General features: G+C 42.8%; 1 long non-coding RNA gene across 2 annotated transcripts; it reads left to right on the forward strand.

Moving 5' to 3' along the window:
- The first annotated feature begins 1,087 nt into the window (after nt 1-1,087).
- LOC120678728 lies at nt 1,088-1,740 on the forward strand. Of its 2 annotated transcripts, XR_005676714.1 has the most exons (3): nt 1,088-1,228; nt 1,312-1,409; nt 1,495-1,740. It is a non-coding gene; the product is annotated as an uncharacterized LOC120678728 (long non-coding RNA). The 2 variants fall into 2 exon arrangements; XR_005676713.1 differs by having other exon boundaries at nt 1,312-1,740.
- The last annotated feature ends 4,278 nt before the right edge of the window (nt 1,741-6,018 follow it).

Raw genomic sequence — 6,018 nt, forward strand, 5'->3', positions numbered from 1 at the left:
ATATTTTCAAGAGTGGGTGGTGGTGTCACCGGTCCATGAAAATGGATTTCTATGGGTGGGTGATGGCTTCACTGCTCTTATAAATCGATTTTAGAGTTAATATAAAATAATATAATACCTCGTAAAGTCACAAGTGACTGTGTAGTGTTGTGGAGATAATGTTATGGGCGAGACTTAGATAAGCGGTTCGAACTCTGGTTGACACAAGTGCGCATATTTCATGAAAAAAATTGTACCTCTAAAGTAGAGGGGCTTGTGGTGGTGGCTGAATTTTTTTATTTTGCTAGTTTTAATTATTCCAATTTTTTATTTACTAGAAATTGATTTGGAAGGCGGATCATGCTCTAACCGCCCCTCCAAATAAATTTTCGGTGGCGAGTGACAACGTAACTTGCTCCTGCAAACAGCTATTTTTAGCTGCGAAAAATAGGAGCTAGTACCGCATCTGCCCCTACAAATGGTGTTTTTACCCACCTCTAAAAATTATTTTTGTAGCAGTGAGTTGCGAGCGAACTAGGCGTGATGATACCACAAAATAAAACACCAATGGATATCCACCTGTATCACATTGCTCTGCAGATCCGTCTATGTAGTCCTTTAGTTTGAGAAATGGTTGGGTACTGCTCCCTACATTCTAAATTAAAGGTCGTTTTAGCATATTTAGGTGCATAACTTTTTTTTGCTACGCACCTAAAAATACCAAAATGACTTATAATTTGAAATTGCATGTCATTTTTCATTCATTGGCACGTTAACAATGAATGGTAACTTAATAATGTATTGTTTGGAATGAAACTATTCATCTCCAATACATTTTTTATTAGAGTGGAAAATGAATTAATTTCTCTACCATTCCCTCCAAATCCAGTTCCAAATGAATTGAAGCATAATAAGGAGGTAATGATCGGGCAACATTTCATTGGTGACTGCGTGGATAAACGCTCAGGTTTCAGCATTAGAACTAAGACTAAAAAGCTTAACTAAGACTAAAAAGCTTAGTTCGTTAAGGTGTGGTTGTTCACCCGGATACCCATCTTTGACTTGATTCATGTGCCAATTTTCTTTTTAATACCAGAATAAGTTGCCTGGTCTCGCAAAAGGCAGTGTAAACAAGACAAAATTGCTTTGTTAGCATTCTCTCGGACTGCTGGATCTCCTGAATGCTAAATTCATCCTCTCCCTTGTACGGCAAGGAAAGGAGCCCTTCTTTAGTTTAAAGAACACACAGGTCAGAAAAGGGCGGGGCACCCTTTCTCATTATGCTTGCTCACTTATGGGAACCAGCATTCATTCCTTTTTTTTTTGTTCCAGCATAGTATGTGAAAAGCAGTTGCAGCAGCAGCATGCATGCAAGCATTCAGTAGATCCTGCTAAAATGTGTGCGCGCTGGCAGGGCATGGCTCCAAAAGGTTGTAAAAGGTTAACTAGACCTAATGCTAAAACGCATCACATCTGCTCTTGACATGTTTGATTGCTTTTGTTATCTGCTAGCAGGTTGTGCAGCATCCTATTGATTGTGTTATGCATGCTGATCAGTAATTGGTTGTGCTTTGGAGGAGTTAACAGTAATGAGTGTGCAAAGTGTTGCTGCTTCATATGATGTGTGTAGTAACTTTTGTGTTGTAGTTTCATATGATGCGAGTGGTAACTTTGTAATCATATTGCCCATACTATTGTACCAAAACCACGTTGCAAAGTGATGATCTCTTGCAAATTAAATTTCAAGTAATTAAGCACAGCGATCGAAACTTTGTTCTTTCTTTTCATGATGAAGAAATATAAGAAAATTTGCTTGCCTGTAGAAAAATAGTGCCGGTGGAAAACAAGAAAAGCTTGCTATGCACCCAATAATGATCTACCTCCAATATAGGAGTACTGCTCAGTCAAATAAAGGCAGCGCTTGGGAGAGCATCCAAAACATACCCATACCTAGGAAGTCAAAGTTGCACTTTATAGACTGTGATGTAAAAAAAAGACATTTTTTAGGAGCACATGAAAAATAGAATCATTAAATTAATTAGCACGATCTAACTTGCTAAAGCAACAATTCTGTTGATATCTTCTTGCTACTCAGTACATAGGAATTAATTCCCCTACAAGTCTGTTGAGAAATTAATCGCCTTCAATTCTCTTCATCTGTTACAATCCGGGATTAACTGAACAATGCTTTGAAAGCATGTGAATTTTTGTTAACTTTTTATCTCTCTCTCTCTCTCAAACTCAAGTTTTCTTCTGGTCCACTCAAAAAAAAATTCTTCTGGTGATTCAAAGGAATAATCTCCAAAGTAAGACGGGATTTGCATATGTGCATTACAACCATATGCTGCAAGCTCGCAAAGTTTTGAATGCATGGATTTTACAAGATTTCCATACATCATTCAAAAATATCTCAAATCTCTATATACGATTCTTGGACCAAACCGGGGGCGCCCAATAAGACCACGTCGCCCGCTAACCCTCTAGCCATCGGATCAAGCAATGGATAAGCCATCGGATCAAGCAATGGATAGGTATCCTCGCGGATCTCTTGCCCATTAACCCATGAACCGGACGGTCGCGAATACTCTGGAACCCGCGCCACCTCGTCTCTCCGCCTAGCGTGTCTCTCTCTCTCTCTTCCCATTGGCCGTTAGCCTCCGCCCTGCGCACCGGGCTCCGGCGGCACGCTTGCCGAGTGCGAGGCCTCTCGGATTGGCGGCGCGCGGGCTGGCAACAGCCGAGGCTGCGGTGGCGCTAGCGGCATCAGGGAGCGCGAGAAGCGAGCGCAAGCAGTGGAAACGCGCTGGGAGCTGCGGCGCGGCCTACACGGGGAGCAGCAGCGTGGGCTCGCGAGGAGCGGCGTCGACGGTGCGGGCTTGCAGGGAGCGGCATCGGCGTGGGACGGTGGAAGCAGCCGCAGCGGCCTCACCTGCAGGGGCTCGCGAGGAGCGGCGGCGGCGACGTGGGCTCGCAGGGAGCGGCGGCGGCGTGGGAGCAGCCGTGGCGGCTGTTGGCGCAGAACTAGGGCCAACACACAAAAACGCTTGAACGCGCAGCGAGCGACGGCACAATGCAGCGCCGATGCTTAGACCGGTCAGACCGGTCGGGTATACCGGTCAGACCGGTTGTCGCCGAGCAGATCGGTGACGAAGCCTACGAACGTTAGCCCGGGAAGACCCGTCGGGGCAGGCGCATGTAGGGTTGTTCTAGGGTCGGCAGGCCACCTAGAACGCCCTCAATCGACGTAGAGACGACGGAGGAACAACAAATAGTAGATTGGAAAAGCTAGGGCAAAAGAAAAGTAAAAAGATAAAAGTTGTATTGATTTGATCGATTGGATACCCTAATCGGTCGTGACCCTTTATATTTATAGGGTGGGGTGGACTTATCCCGCAAGAAATCCTATTACAGATCTAAATCTACAAAGAGTTCTAGTTGTACTCGGATTCTAGGTAGACCGGTCTGACCGGTCCGATCCACCGGTCAGACCGGTCGGTGTTGCCAGACCGGCTACATGGTCCAGACCGGTCAGACCGCTCTCAAGCACCGGTCAGACCGGTCTGTTCGACCAGTGCCAATTTTGGTCGTCAACATATGTCCCCCTGTTTTTTTGTGATGCTAGCATGCCAAAAAACAAGCCTCTGGACCAAAATTGTCTAAGGACGATGATAAATATGCATCGGCCATATTTTATTCTAAGGGCGATAAATTCTATCGGCCATATCTTGCTTCTTTTTTAAGCTGATGACGAAACAACTTGCTTAGGCCTCCATACCTGCTTCATGGTCGCCGACCTTGCTGGTACAACCTCCGCTTGCTGTTCCATAGACTCCTTCTTGCGCATCCGCTGCAGCCTTCTCTTTTGGGTGTGAGACAAGCCTGAAGGGCACCACTTCGGCTGTAAATACTTGTTGTCTTGCTTTATGTCTTTCTCACCCTCCTCGCTGCAATCAGGTTTGCTTTTGACCAGATTATTGCTAGCAACAATCGGTCTTTGAGAGGCACCATAACTTGGATATATAGAAGAATATTGAATAAAATATGGATGCATATACATTCTACTATAATCCATAGGTGTGTAATAGTAAGGATACGACCAGAAACATAGAGCAATCGGCCCACCAAATGAATATGGTGCAAAAGCATTATTACCTTGTTGAACATGAGAAGCCGATTGCTCACGATGCTCCGATGATGGATTTGTATCTTTAACTTTGTCCGGCCGTTCCCTCTGCCTCTGGATGACTCCTTTCTTCTCATATTTGGCCAAGAGTTCTTTAAAACTCGGCCTTTCTTTTTCTTTCTTGTCTCTGGAATTCTTTCCAGAAATTCCAGATCGACCGGTCAGACCGGTCTCCAGACCGGTCAGACCGGTCTGAGCAGACCTGGCGCCCTTCTTATGTTCTTGCCCCCCGAGTGTTGAATTCTTCAATGAATCTTCAGGGACTTTCTTTGCTGGAGCTTCCTGATGAGATTTCGAAGGCTCGGACCTTTCTTCACCAATGATTATATTTTTTCCTTTTGTTGATTCGGCTTGATTTGGCCGAATTAACACTTTAGGATTACTCAATTCAAGCACATGTGTATGCGCAGGGAAAGGATTCTGATCCACCTGCATTTGTGGAACAATTATTCGGCCTTCATTAACAGCCGATTGAATTTGCCTTCGAAGCACATTGCAATCATTAGTCGCATGAGAGAAAATATTATGAAATTTGCAATAAGCTCGCCGCTTTAATTCTTCAAGCGGTGGTATGACATGCGACATCTTGATGTATCCATTCTTATATAATTCATCAAATATCCTCTCACATTTGGATACATCAAAAGTAAATCTTTCTTGCCGATCTTTATGAATCGGCTTAAGAGAACCGCAAACGCAAAGTTTATCATTAGAGGACCAAACAAATTCAGCAGTATAAACATCTTTACCTTCATCGTCCGAACAATTGGAATCACACCTGAGCACATAAACAGGACGATTAGGTTTTTCATTGGACTTTTGAGAATCTCTAGCTTCTTTAGCTCGGCTTTCATTAGCCAGAGCCTTTTGTAAGACTTGACTAACATCTAGAAATTCTTGTCCCTCTACCTTTGCTTTATGAAAATCAAGTAAACCAGCAAAAGTTAGATCAGCTAAATCTCTATCAGAAATTGTCAAACTATAACATCGGTTTCTAGTATCTCTAAATCTTCTAATATACTCAGAAACACCTTTATGTATCTTTTGCTTAACCGATGTGAGATGTGACAATTTCAATTCAGTTTCACCACTAAAGAAATAATCATGAAATTTTTGCTCTAAATCAGCAAAAGTGAAAACTGAATTGGGTGGCAATGAAATAAACCATGTAAATGCAGCACCCGATAGAGACAAAGGAAATAACCTCAATTTGTAAATATCATTAGTGCTAGCTTCACCACATTGTATAATAAATTGACATATATGCTCCAATGTAGTTCTACTATCATCACCAGTGAATTTAACAAATTCAGGAATTTTAAACCCTTGAGGATATGCAACATAATCGTAATTCTCAGGGTAAGGCCTTTGATAAGATCGACATTTGGCTTTAGGCTCTATACCAAAAGTTTGCCAAAATATCTTAATCACCTCCTCTTTGATACTACCTGATCCAACATCATCAGCGTTAAGCCGATTTGTGATCGGTGTACTACTAGGTTGAGCAAAGTTCGGCGGTGTGGAATGTCGCAACGAACTTGCTGCCCCATATGGCACATTGGCATGAGGTGATGCATTATAATTAATTCGGCTTTGCTGATTAGCCGAATTAGTCACAATAGCATTATTAGTTGGAATTGCCGAACCACGAATTGTCTTGTCGGTATTAGATGTAGATGCATTATTACCGACAGACTTCATACCAAGATGTATTTCAATTCGGCTAAAACGGTCATCAAACATATCATGCATATTTTGACCAATAAATTCCAACTTATTATTCACATGAGAAGAAACAGCATCATCTATAGCATTAGCTATTTCAGAATTAAGGACAGACTGCTTGTTCTCATCGA

The sequence above is a fragment of the Panicum virgatum genome, chromosome 6N, assembly GCF_016808335.1.
Source record: "Panicum virgatum strain AP13 chromosome 6N, P.virgatum_v5, whole genome shotgun sequence".
Classification (NCBI taxonomy): Eukaryota; Viridiplantae; Streptophyta; class Magnoliopsida; order Poales; family Poaceae; genus Panicum; species Panicum virgatum.